The sequence below is a fragment of the Penaeus chinensis genome, chromosome 10 (genome assembly GCF_019202785.1).
Source record: "Penaeus chinensis breed Huanghai No. 1 chromosome 10, ASM1920278v2, whole genome shotgun sequence".
NCBI lineage: Eukaryota > Metazoa > Arthropoda > Malacostraca > Decapoda > Penaeidae > Penaeus > Penaeus chinensis.
Window position 1 is genome coordinate 18,455,364 of NC_061828.1, and position 12,500 is coordinate 18,467,863.

General features: G+C 42.6%; 1 protein-coding gene across 13 annotated transcripts in view; it reads right to left on the reverse strand.

The window, feature by feature from the left end:
- Positions 1–8,100, reverse strand: part of LOC125029398 (putative uncharacterized protein DDB_G0271982) — a 48,821-nt gene extending 40,721 nt beyond the window's left edge. The window contains exon 1 of one of the 13 annotated variants that reach the window (XR_007115186.1): positions 7,760–8,100. The gene's annotated coding sequence lies outside the window, so the exon portion shown is untranslated. Of the gene's footprint in view, positions 1–5,551; positions 5,571–5,693; positions 5,713–6,300; positions 6,572–6,950; positions 7,713–7,759 lie in introns of those variants that run through there. The other 12 variants (XR_007115180.1, XR_007115185.1, XR_007115179.1 and 9 more) reach the window with 12 other exon arrangements.
- Between the last annotated feature and the right edge of the window lie 4,400 nt (positions 8,101–12,500).

Here is a 12,500-nt window from a genome sequence, read left to right on the forward strand (position 1 = left end):
TGGGTTTTTGTGCGTGCTGGGCGGGAATGGGCGTGCGGAGGTGGTTTTTTTTTGGGGTGACCGGGAAAACGATGGGTATTTCTTTTTTTTTGTTAGGTACGGAAACGGGCGTACGGTTTTCTTTTTTTTTTCTCTTTTTTTCTCTCTTTCCTTCTTTTAGGGAGAAGAGCGGGTGGGGGGGGGGGGGGGCGCACAAAGGTTGGTGTGGCGGGAGGAACCTACATATTGAAGGTAAGGAAAGGGCCGGATGTATTTTAGTAATGGACATGCCCTAATAAAAGCACAAGTCATCGCCAGCACCCCCCCCTCCTACCACCTTCCCCACCCGACGCCTCTCCCGCTTTCCGCTCTCACCCCCCCCTCCCCGCCATAGCACATCCACTCCCTCTAATGTTCCCAAGTCACTCTTACTTCCACCACCTTGACACCACAGCCACCATACTCACGAACATCGCGTCTAAACAGCCATTATCCACGCCGGCATCTGCACTTTGCCAACATTAGCGACACCGCACTCGCCGCCATGTTTTCACTATAACCGCCACGCAATCATGTAACTGATGATTAGAATGTAATTGATTTATCTACAACGTCAATTACATATGTGTTAAATGTAGCATAGCATAGCGTGCACACACATGCACACACACACACGCACACACACACACACATGTATATATATATATATATATATATATATATATGTATGTATGTACGTATGCATATATATATATATATATATATATATATATATATGTGTGTGTGTGTGTGTGTGTGTGTGTGTGTGTGTGTGTGTGTGTGTGTGTGTGTGTGTATGCATATGCATATATGTATATATGTATATATGTGTGTGTGTGTGTGTGTGTGTGTGTGTGTGTGTGTGTGTGTGTGTGTGTGTGTGTGTGTGTGTGTGTGTGTGTGTGTGTCTGTGCGTGTGTACACATGCATATTCATATGCATATGTATGTATGTATGTATGTATATATATATATATATATATATATATATATATATATATGTGTGTGTGTATATATACATATGTGTGTGTGTGAGTGTGTCCACAAATGCACACACATATACACTTTTATATGTATATACATATGTTTTATGTATATATACATATATATATATATATATATACACATACACACACACACACACATATATATATATATATATATACATTTAATATATATGTATATATATATGCATATATATATACACATCTATATATACATATATATATGCATATACTGTATGTACACACACACACACACACACACACACACATATATATATATATATATATATATATATATATATATATATATATGCATGTTTACACATGCACACATAAATTAATAAATATATATACACAGATATGTTTGTATGTGTATATATATGTATGTATGTATATAGGTGTTTATATATGCATATATGTACACATACATATACATACATACACACACACACACACACACATATATCTATATTATATATATATGTTTGTATGTATATATGTATGTATACATATATATATACATATATACATATATGTATGTATATGTATATATATTAACATCTACATACACATACACACACACACACACACACACACACACACACACACACACACACACACACACACACACACGCACACACACAAACACACACAAACGTATAAATACAAACACTCACAAATGCATTCCCTATATAATAACACCGACGTCGGAGTGAAAACCCGTCGCTTTATTTCAACGGAGCTCAAGTTGAGTTAATTATGATGTACAAAAGTATCCCTCCCGCTTAGGCTACCGCGTTCCATCATTACCATTACTGATGCTTACGGCGGGACAGGTGGTAACATCTAATTATCTAATTACCAACCTACAATTACTAATATCTATGTGAGTAAACACGTACATGCCCGTACGCACACACGCACACACAAATATTTCCGACGCTGTCCTGTTAGCTCGCAGAGCATTTTTTTTTTATTGTGTGGTTTGTTTGATAATATTCTTATTAATATTACTATTTCTATGTTTTCCTGATTTTACTTTTACTTCTATCTACATCGCTAACAAAGAGTTAATGGGCGAGTCTTGTAAACATAGCTATCATGGTAATTTTAAAAGTAGCTGTAAGAATTTGAATACCGTTTAAAAATATATTTAAAGAGATACACACACACACCGACCGCTATATAATTCTACAAATCCCTTTAGTCAATGAATATACACCTATTTTCCGCATCTTAATATATGTATCTCCAGACGCACACACATATATATATACACACATGTGAACGAATAAACACTCACGGAAGATCACAAACACACACGAACTTTAATAGCGGCACCTACATACGAAAGAGAAATCAAATATCTCGCAGGTCTGAGTAAAACAATATGTAGGCAAACATGATGAAATCTTGCCGGCATGTGAGGTCTGACACGACCGCGCTTATACTTACACTAACAATACTAATTTCTCCATGTATTCCAGAATTCCCGAAGCCAATTGGAATGGTGGGTGAGCTGGAATTTCTCGTTTGGATTTTCAAAAGGAAGGCAGAGAAGAAGTTACAACAGGGGTATGGGGAAACCCAAGAGGATTTTAATATAAAAGTATATGGGAAAGGTACGCCACTTTTCGAATAGCGGTTGGTCTGGTTCAGTGAAAATAAGATTAACAAAAATTTAGTTTACAATTTGCGTAATGTCGCATTTTCATATTTACATTGAATATGCTATTGAAATACATCGCTAAATCCGAAAATACTAGCATTAAAGCATTTTCGTCTCTCACAAGCATTTAACTGCCTTTGTATTTTAACTGTTTCATTATCTACAAAACAAGCATAGACTATCCATGTCATAAATTCAAACTTCTTGAACCCCAAAAAATAATTAAAAAAATCTGTTTTTTTTTTCACGAGCCAAAACATTACTCATCGAAACAGTTTAGTAAATTATATAAAATCAAATCTAAACGAAGGAGAAATACAAATTGGTGATAATAGTACTCGTATTAGTAATAGTAATAATAATACTAATAATAATAAAGAGGGAGGCAGTGATAATAACAGTTTCTATCGTGATGGTAAACAAACGCGTATACTCGTCTTTGCTATATACTGAACCTTTTATGAATATGTAAACGACCAACAATTTATCAACTGTATTTAAGTGTCATTACAATATTTTGGGACTAAAAGCTCTTTGTTTTATGAATGGACCGCGGGTTCAGGTTCACTAGCGCAACCTTGACCTACTAAATTTAAATGTGAAAATCAATGTTACATTTTTTAAAATGAATATGATGATGATAATGGTTATGTAAAGTTAACTGGAGTACTACAACTACCATTACTGCCATTCATTGCCGATAATCCTAGTAACTGTTGTAATCATTATTATCTTTTGGGTTATAATTACAACCGATGGTGATATTCAATTAAAAATGAATCGCGATACTATTGTTAATAATACTAACAATTATAAAATCAATACAATATTACCAACAATAATCATAAGACTAGTGATAACAATAAAATAACGTAAATAATCAAATTACAGTTCACGCGATAAGGAATGTCAAATTAAATAAGCTTCAATTTACAACAATAATTGATCTATCAATATTAAGGTTCATGGTGACAGGAAAGAGAGAGAGAAAAACATTACTCACAAATTATGAATCTAACGACGTTTAAATGAGCTCCGCAATTAAAAACACGAAAAAGAATACATGCAAAAATTAATTACAATTAATTACAAGACCAACTCTCTTTGACATTCTTATCGTGGAATCATTAAAATACAATAATGTAATACTGCAGCAGCGAAACATAGTTAACTTACACTCGTAGCGAAGAATAGAATTAACCATGATCAAATATGCAAATAAAAGGCGACAGAAGAAAGATCACTATCAACAAAGACAAAAAATATACGGATCTAACGACCATAACAAATAATTTCCATGCATATTTTCCCCCCATGTGGTATTATTACTATCCTTTTAAGTGTCGCACTCTAACCTGGAGCATCTACAGGCTAATATGGGATGACCCTAACACTTCCTAAATTCTACTAATGTGTTTAAAGTCGTTCTAACGCCCTCCAACTGCCGGGGAAACAGTAGTGGCCTACATTCGCTTGCACCCAAACAATGTTAATATTGTTGACTGATAGATCCACGTGGATGCAGGGGAGGGTCCTCTTTATTTTTCCATTATTGTTTTTCGTCCTTTCGCTCTCCCTCTCTCTCTCTCTCTCCCCTTTGTTTCTGATTCTGTTTCTGTGTATCTCTGTCTCTGTCTCGGTCTTTTCTCTCTCTCTCCCCTCTCTCTCTCTCTCGCTTCTCGGTTTCTCTTACCTTCCCTCCCTCTCTCTCTTTCTCTCTCTCTCTCTCTCTCTCTCTCTCTCTCTCTCTCTCTCTCTCTCTCTCTCTCTCTCTCTCTCTCTCTCTCTCTCTCATCTCTCATCTCTCATCTCTCATCTCTCATCTCTCTCTCACTCTCTCATCTCTCATCTCTCTCTCTCTCTCTCTCTCTCTCTCTCTCTCTCTCTCTCTCTCTCTCTCTCTCTCTCTCTCTCTCTCTCTCTCTCTCTCTCATCTCTCTCTCTCTCTCTCTCTCTCTCTCTCTCTCTCTCTCTCTCTCTCTCTCTCTCTCTCTCTCTCTCTCTCTCTCATCTCTCTCCCATTCAGTTTATCAATATATAGTAATAGTATTAGCAATATAGAGTGATAGTATTGGCTTTTGCATAAATATGCATGTGTGTGCATGTGTGTGTACGCTCTGTAATAGTTGCACATCCTTTAAATGCAGAGCGTATACGATAGCTTTAAACATAAATTGCCAACTATCAAATAAATCTGACTAGCATTTAACCTCGCCCATCAGAAACTGCTTTAAAGCCGAAAAACACAGGAGGATAAAAATTCATATACCATCACATGCAATGCCTAACCTTTCTAGTATTGTTGTAACTACTCGCTGTATCCGATTACAGTGAACGGTAATGGATATAAACTCGTACAGAATCAAATATCAGTGATTCGATGTCATCACAAAAAAACATATGCATATATTACATAAAAGCTGGAGGGCACTTCTTAAAAAAGTAAAAAACACACACACACAAAAACGCGCTATCATATTATGAGAGCGCGCCATACCAATTTGTCATAATGTACCTCTATTTTTCAACCGTACTCAGACGATATACGTGATATCCATACGTACATTATGGTAAATAGATATGCTACACTCCCTTTACTAGAAGAAACAAGCAAGGTAGATCTTTCTCACGCTGTTATTTCGGCGTGATCCATGCGTCTACAGACATAGTTCACAATATAATTTCCTCTCCTTGTTCTTGACGCTTGTGATATTCAACTATTTGAGTCATACTACTCACACCAAAATACAAAATACATACCTGAAAAAGTTGTGCGAAAGGAAGGGGAAGGGAGAAAGGTTTTAAATTAATACATCGTGTATGTGTGTCAGTGGTTTGATTACGTTATGTAGCAGCATTACCTAGTGACAGAGGTAGCCGGGCTTAAGGAACCTTGATGTGCCGATGCTTTCCGCGCTGCTCCCTCCCCTCTATAGCCTACATCACCACCTCGGAGCTGCCATTAAACTTTACACGTCTAGGAAAACTTCGAGTTCATGTTACCTATCGGTGACGTCACGCGACATTCCTGACAATTTTATCTGTTCTACACAACAATTTCCTCCTGACGAGCACTGGCTGGGGCGTCGCGACGGCCTTCCTTCACTAACAACTTCGCCACAGTGTTCCTCGACCCACCGACATGAACAGTTTCTGAGGAACCGACAGCGAATATCTCACAAGAACGACAAAGAACCTTTCAGGGCTGTATACTGTACGTGATCACAGCTCTCAACGACCTTGTGTAAAAGTCTCAGCTATGTAGCGCTAAGATCACGTGGCTCACTGAAGGCTACCGAAGTAAAACACAGTGTGGCTGCCGATGAAATGTCGCAGCACAGACTTAGAGTCGGTCAGCGGTCAGGCATTATATGATGCACGCCATTGATTTCCGGTAAGTTGACACTCGTCCATAAGCGCTTGTGGTCATAGATTAAACACTGGTGTTGCGGTCGCACGAGAAATATAGCATCGTTGTGGTTAAGTCCAAACTACCTATTTTCGTCAAGGTGAATTAACTCTGTAGTATTAATCATGACTGTAATTTCCCTCCCATACAAGCCTCCCCATAAACACTGTTCAAGGACTGATGACACACGCTTCTTTTTACCGTGACAGGAGGAGACGTGGGTACAGTCGTTCGGTCCTTGTGCGCCTCTACTGCCGAAGGAACAGCTGAAGGCCTGGCGGGAGTGCGGTTACGACGGAGACACTGAGAGCCCCGCGACGGCGTCCATGCGTGGAGTGGAAGTGGAGTCGGGAGGACAGCATGCGAGGCACCAGGGACAACAACACGCTTGTCCAGACACCATACGAGTGCACGCCGGAAACGGTGCGGGGGTGGTGGGTGGGTGGGCGGTCGTGTGGGGGGAGATGTGAGAGTGGGGGGAGGAGGGGGTCAAGACGTGATCCCTCTAACCCCCCCATTAGCCACCACCATCACCCTGCTCCTGCCACCTTTCCCCCCTCTTCCCTCCCCCTCTCTACACGGCATTCTCCCCCACCCCCTTAGTCTCCATCACCCCCTCCTCTTCCTCCTCCTCCTCCACCTCCTACAGCCCTTTGTCCCTCGGCCTCCCCGCCCCCTCCCCCCCTCTTCGCCTTACCGCATCCCCTTCCTCTAACCCCGATGGTCACTGTCACTGTCCAAGCGTAGCAGCCGCTCACCTCATCTCGTACGTAATCAATACCACTGACACTACACCCTATTTATCACACACATTTACCCAACGCTCACTGCTAACGGAGAATCACACTTACAAGATCCGTAAGTCAGCACAACAACACCACCCCGACGCAACCACCGCCACGCCAAGCTTGTGTCCTGTGGGGCCTACGCGGTGTGCAATGGTGGCGGGCAAAGCTGCGACTGCTGATGATGATGGTGGTTGTGTGGTGGTGGTGAAGGCAGGCAGCAGCCGGGCGGTCTAAGCCGGGGGAGAGGGCCGCTCCCGCCGCCTCTGCCTGCCTGCCACCCGACCAGTATTATCCGCAATCGTGGAAATGTTTCCTCGAATTGGTTCGTGATTTGTACTTTACTCTGTTTGCCTTTCTAGACCTACTTTCCGCCTCTGCCAGTGAGAATCTTCGAGATATATGCTAATAAGCACCCAGACATGCCAGTAATGAGTACCTCAATACCTCCTAATCATTAAGGCCATCAATCATCACGCGACCATAAATCAATTACAATTCTAAAATCCAAACGAAAACGCGTAAAATTCTCGCGCGCGCGGCCCGGTCACATGGCGGGGGAGGGGGAAGAGGAGGAGGAGGGGGAGTAGTAGGAGGAGGAGGAGGAGGCGGGGGGGTAAGGACTCAAGCTTTGAAAAGAGTGAAGCTGGGGCTGGCTGGGCTGGCTGGCTCGCTGGCTTGCGTCCCTCCCCACGTCCTACTTCAATCACACCAAACAAATACTGCTACAATCACCCAGCAAGGCGGACCGAGAGGCTGGGTCCGCGCGCGTCACCTTCGTTTCTATTATTGATATTCTTACACTTACGACTAAAGACACACGTATGCAGAGTACACACATTGATAGCCAGTACAGTAAAGTCTCATATACTTACAGTTAAAACACTCGTAATTGCACAAAGATCACTAAAATAGACCACTTTCCACGAGTGATAAAATCTGTGCGTCCCCTGTCAATTCACAAAGAGCAAGTTCGATCGTCAGTTATTTAGTGCGCGGGCGGGAGGGAGGCGGTCGCTGGTTGGTTCTCACGGGCCAGGCCACGCCCACGCAACCCCGCGCCAGATACGACTGTGGGAGGAAGACCCGCCCCTCCCTCCTCCCTCCTCCTCCTACCCTCCCACCCCCTCTCTCTTCTCTTACGACCACGATATTTTTACGTCCTTTAATTACTCTATGAGTTCTTGGATACGCTTTCAGACTCTAACTATGCTTCTGGTTTTGAGAAAAGGGGAGAAGGGCTCGATTTGGAATTAGACGAAGGAAAACTGAAAATCATCCAACTCAAAAAGAGTGGCCGCGAGGAGGAGGGGATTTATTTGTCACATGGCCTATGCTAGCTGCGGTATCCTTCCGAGACGCGGCCTCTCTCCCTTGTAGCAACGGTCATAGGACAGCGGTTACCAAGACGGGCAAGCAATGAAATTCAAGGGAGCGTGGAGGTACCGCGTGGTCACAAGGCAAGACCAGGAAAGTAGCTTGGGTTACACGACCAGACCATGTGTCCCAACTTCCCTCTACTGCACATGTGGGCGTCCCTCTTACCATCATCAACGCCAGCATACAGAGCGCAGCGCCAGCTACCTACACCGTCAGCAATTTTCTCTTTCACCCTGCTGTGCCCCCCTACACGGGAAACTCCAAAAAAATCCCGTTACACTCTGAGGCATTATTATTCTTTGTCGGGCTTGGCTCAGGCTACGATGTTTGGCGCGCCCGGACACTCAGATGGAGGGGATCTATGGCAATTGATTTCTTCTTCTTTATTCGCCGTGCTCCGCAGCATTATCTCGAATAAATGTTAAAATTCGCTGGGAGTTTATGGTGGAAGTCGTGTCTAAGCTCTTTGGGCGACGCGAGACAGTCTGGCTCTGTCTCGCTCACAGAGATTAATCAGAATTTATATCTGTCCCAAATTCCTTGCATGGCCCGTGATTCCTGAAAACTGTACAGTCCGCTCATCACTGACAAAGCTTGCGTTAATACTAGTCTTACCGTGACATGCCCAGGATCAGCTTTGCATGTTACTCAGAAATGTAGATTCGTTATGAGCACGCGAAGCCACGGCCTCACCGAGCTGGAAAATGAGAATCAGCAAAGCTACAAGTATAACATTCACCTGTATAAGCTAGTGGTTCCTGGAACTAATTAGTATTGATGCAAAGATTACCCAACCTAGAACCTGAGTGCGTCGAGATGTCAAGGCCCGGACCACACACACACACGCAAGCTGCTTCACTGCCTCACAGGTCACATCGCCAAGCCGACAATTTTCCCCGAAACACAGCCGCGCCACTTGAACAAAAAGGAACGGCTGAAAGAAAGAAGGAAAGGAAAAAAAAGTGCGTGGTGGTGTCGCGTGTCAGGGTGCCGTGGACGTGCAAGATGGCGGCACTCTGAACTACAAGTCTCTCCGGGCGACAGAGGAAGTTTGGAAGGGGAAGGGGAGTCACATCACGTAATTATTGTGATGACACACTAGTCAATCCAGCGTTTTGCCGCGTGGTGGTGGGGCAGAAATGATTGTTCGAGAATATTATCAAGGTCTGACGCCTTTATTCCTCTCTGCTGGTCCAAGTCGCGTCTTCATCAGTACCTTACACATGAGTTGATGTTATGTAAGACGACAGTTCTCTCGGTTTTCCTCACATTCGAGCAGACACATCCATCCTCTCAGCATGCGGCTTCGAATACGAGTTTCAGCCGAGCATAATGACCCTCAGCCTTCCCCTCTCCCTTCCCCCCTCCTCTACCCCGTCTGATACACCCAAAATGAGGCGTACTAGACACTTACTTCCGGGAGAATTGACATGATTAAATGCTATTAAGGATAGAGATAAAAAAAAGGACGATTATGTTGGTAACGAGCGGTCATGTTGATTACTTATAATCCCCCATCAGCGGCTAGTCCCCCCCCCCCCTTTCCTCCCTTCGCGCCCTCACCTCGTAGGTTAGGAGCTCTCGTATGTTGCCCAACCTCATAATAGTCCTTCACGTTTCCAGGCATGTCTCTCATAACATGATAAAGCTTTTAGATTGATGGAGCTTCCTGATTGGCATGTCTTAGCCTTATTGTTTTGATTGAAACCTGTAGTATTTAACAATAAAAAAAAAAAAAAAATTATGCCTCCGGCTTTACTGGTTTGTCTTATCACGAAAAAGCATTTGTTTAATGTCCATCATCATATCGTATCGAAATTTTCCACTCGATGTTCTGACAAATATAAATACGAATTTTGTAGGAAAGGAGGCGCCCTTTTACATCACTTATATAAAACAATAGCCTTTAGGAGGAACGTATTAATTGAAACTCCATTTAGGTTAGACAAAGTCCTTCCTCGAACACAACGTATTTGTATAATGTATAACTGTAAATGTAGTTTGGTCCACCGCAGTAACGCTGAGGATGGCATTTTCTGTCATATAATTTTATAGACTCGCGGTGTACATTAGTAATATCGCGATGTGCATTCCCTACATGCTTTTTAAAAATGTAATTACATATTTTCCATGTCATTTCACAAACTTTCAAGACAACCAAAGGTTTTTCTTCTGAATGACACTGAGATATGGCAAGATAATATTCTATTATGTAGTTTGTTACTCACGAACATAGTAACAGAGGCCCTTATTTACTTTTATAGACCCCCATATAACGCTTAGAAGTTTCATGTAACCATACAGCCTTGTAGAGTAATATACAGTAGACGCCCATGCGGTCAGACATATCTCCTTTACGGTAATACATTGATGAATAGATTTGCAACGACAAGAGACCAATTCCTATACACAAGCTCAACAAACAAAACAAATAAAAAACGAACAACAAATGATCAAATAAAACAATCATCAAAGAGCGAAATTCGGGTCCGTTGTCGTGACGAGAAGCCTACAGTTACTCTCCCTCGCTCCTCCTGTTCGGCTTTACGATCTCCGGCAAGCACTAACAAGTATATTTGCATTGGAAGTGCTCAGACATCGTCATTTATTACCTCTTCATCTCTGTTTTGTCATAGCTTCACGCGTGTCGACACCACTTGGCAGCCATGCTTGCACAAAATCACTGTAACAAAGAAGTTATATTATCCAGTCTCCCTCCCGGCGCACACGGGAGCTCGTAAACATATATGTTAAGCAGTTATTTCACGGCTGATCAAGTAACTTCAGCCGGTACTTTTCTCGCGTTAGTATTATCGGCGCTCATGCTGTAAGGACGAAAATACCCACGGAGGAGGTGATGTTAAGCATTATGCTGTAATAAAGTAAGGTGCGTCTATATTATTCTTCCCTCCGATGTGCTTTAGCAAACCGCAGCGAGAATAATCCTGGCATGGCTTCATTGAGACTCGGTGCATATAAGCTTTCACTTAACTACGTTGGTCAGTGATATATTAGTGCGTGGAGATTACAGCATGAGTTGGATATTCCCTGTAATCATGCAAACTTCAATTGGTATTGTGAACTTTTATGAACCTGCTGATAGAAGCATTGGTATATCTTATGAAGGTCTTCATTAACTTGAATATGGGCTTTCCTTTTAATGTCATTCTCATAAACTTTCAAACTAGTGATAAAAGTCTCATTGCAGTGATACATAATCTATTTTTTGTGGCGTGTAACCCAAGCTTACCGACCCTAATTTCAGTTTTAGTTATACGTAAACCAATCCACGTGATTTAACCTTAGGCATTACAGCACGCATTCCAACCCGCAGCTTGGTTCAACCTGGATTCATTTTCTCGGCCCTTGAGATACTGTTACAGTTCTGTCTCAGCCTTTGTCGCTCCCCCTTGGTTCTTTCTTGACGGCAATTGTTGGACAGAGGACGGGTCAGACCGCCACAACCTGCCCACGGTCTAACATACATCACTTTCAGTCCGCCTAGACTTGACACAGGACCCCTCCCTCCGACCTGTCCCATGTACCCCCCCCCCCCCCTACTCTCCTTACGGCTCTTTGCACCCTCCATGCTGTTTCGTCGTCCCTCTGGCTATCTCTTGTGAGCGCAAATAATGCTTAAAGGAGTCTTTATTTGCATCATTAGATGAGCCTTTAATCGTCAAATGAGCCTTTATTTTCCACTGCAAGTAGCTATACTTTTGATATAATGACATTTATTTTCTGGAACCTTCTGTAGTATTTCGAATCCCGCCTACACCGTTCAGGCGTGTCCTCTGCGTTATCGTAGTTAGACACACACCGCCAGGCCAACTTTACAACTTCCCGTCTTATCCACAACATCCTCCTGACCTGTTCAGAATTATCCCATCTTGTCTCCAACTTTCTGCTCGGCCCACAACGCTACGGTTTGTTCTGCAATGAACGCCCTCTCTCTCTCTCTCTTTCTACCTCCCTTTCCCTCAGCACCGTCCCTTGCCCTTCCCCCGCTCGCCGTCCTATCCATCGTCTTGTGCCCAGTTTAATACACCCTAATTTACTCCCTAGCTTTTATTATAGCGGAATTATTATTTATGAAAGTCAAATCAAATTATCGGAAAAGTAAGAGCAATCGTAGCATATTCTACAGACTGTTTATTCACTATCCTACAACAAAACCCGCGGCCTCATCTATAGCCTGGCCTCTAAAATACCCCGGTTTACGGTTTAATCACCAGC